Below are 1,948 nucleotides of genomic sequence, written 5' to 3' on the forward strand. Positions count from 1 at the left end.
CCCCCTCGTCTTTCCCCTCTGAGCCCTGCTGTGTGCCCAGGCAGCTGATAACAGCCACATGTAGGGTATTGCCATACCCGGGAGAACCCACATTACAGTTTATGGGGTGTAGGTCTCCGGTCAAAATGCTCACTACACCTCTAGATGAATGCCTTATGGGTGTAGTTTTTAAAACGGGGTCACTTCTTGCAGGTTTCAACTGTACTGGTACCTCAGGTGCTTCTGCATACATGACTTCGCACTAGAAAATCCCCAGTAGGCCAAATGGTGGTCCTTTCCTTCTGAGCCCTCCCATGGGCCCAAACGGCAGTTTATCACCACAAATGGGGTATTGCGGCACTCAGAACAAATTGCGCAACAGAATGGGGTATTTTGTTTCTTGTGAAAATAAGAAATTTTCAGCCAAAACTACATATTATTTGAAAAAAATAATTTTGTTTTCATTCCCAGCCCAATTCAAATAAGTTCTGTGAAAAAACTATGGGGTCAAAATGGTCACAACACCCATAAATGAATTCCTTGAGGGGTGTAGTTTCCAAAATGGGGTCACTTCTGGTGGGTTTCCATTGCTTTGATACCTCTGGGGCTCTGCAAATGCGACATGGCACCCGAAAACCAATCCAGCAAAATCTGGACTCCAAAGAACAAATAGCGCTCCTTTGCTTCTGAGCCCTCCCATGGGCCCAAACAGCAGTTTATCACCACAAATGGGGTATTGCCGCACTCAGGACAAATTGGGCAACAAAATGGAGTATTTTATTTCTTGTGAAAATAAGAATTTTTGAGCTAAAATGACATATTATTGGAAAAAATATATTTTTTTTTCATTCCCAGCCCAATTCAAATAAGTTCTGTGAAGAAACTATGGGGTCTAAATGGTCACATTACCCATAAATGAATTCCAAGAGGGGAGTAGTTTCCAAAATGGGGTCAATTCTGGTGGGTTTCCATTGCTTTGATACCTCTGGGGCTCTGCAAATGTGACATGGCACCCGAAAACCAAACCAGCAAAATCTGCACTCCAAAGAACACACAGCGCTCCTTCCCTTCTGAGGCCTCCCATGAGCCCAAACGGCAGTTTATCAACACAAATGGGGTATTGCTGCACTCAGGAGAAATTGGGCAACAAAATGGAGTATTTTGTTCCCTGTGAAAATAAGAAATTTTGATCACAAATGACATTTTATTGGAAAAAATGTCATTTTTTTCATTTCACAGCCCAATTCAAATACGTGCTGTGAAAAAACTGTGCGGTCAAAATGGTAACAACAACCATAAATGAATTCCTTGAGGGGTGTAGTTTCCAAAATGGGGTCACTATTGGGGGATTCCTACTCTTTTGGCACCTCAACACCTCTTCAAACCTGGCATGCTGCCTAAAATATATTCTAATAAAAAAGAGGCCTCAGAATGCACTAGGTGCTTCTTTGCTTCTAGGGCTTGTGTTTTAGTCCACGTGCGCAGTAGAGCCACATGTGGGACATTTCTAAAAACTGTAGAATCTGGACAATACATATTTAGTAGTGTTTCTCTGGTAAAACCTTCTGTGTTACAGAAAAAAATGAATAAAATCGAAATTCAGCAAGAAAAATGAAATTTGCAAATTTCACCTCCACTTTGCTTTAATTCCTGTGAAATGCCTGAAGGGTTAAAAAACTTTCTAAATGCTGTTTTGCATACTTTGAGGGGTCTAGTTTTAAAAATGGGGTGTTTTATCAGGGTTTCTAATACATAGGCCCCTCAACGCCACTTCAGAACTCAAGAGGTACCTTAAAAAAAAGGCTTTTGAAATTTTCTTAAAAATATAAGAAATTGCTGTTTATGTTCTAAGCCTTGTAACGTCCAAGAAAAATAAAAGAATGTTCAAAAAACGATGCCAATCCAAAGTAGACATATGGGAAATGTGAACTAGTTACTATTTTGGGTGGTATAACCGTCTGTTTTACAA

Source organism: Rhinoderma darwinii, unplaced genomic scaffold (assembly GCF_050947455.1).
Source record: "Rhinoderma darwinii isolate aRhiDar2 unplaced genomic scaffold, aRhiDar2.hap1 Scaffold_739, whole genome shotgun sequence".
Classification (NCBI taxonomy): Eukaryota; Metazoa; Chordata; class Amphibia; order Anura; family Rhinodermatidae; genus Rhinoderma; species Rhinoderma darwinii.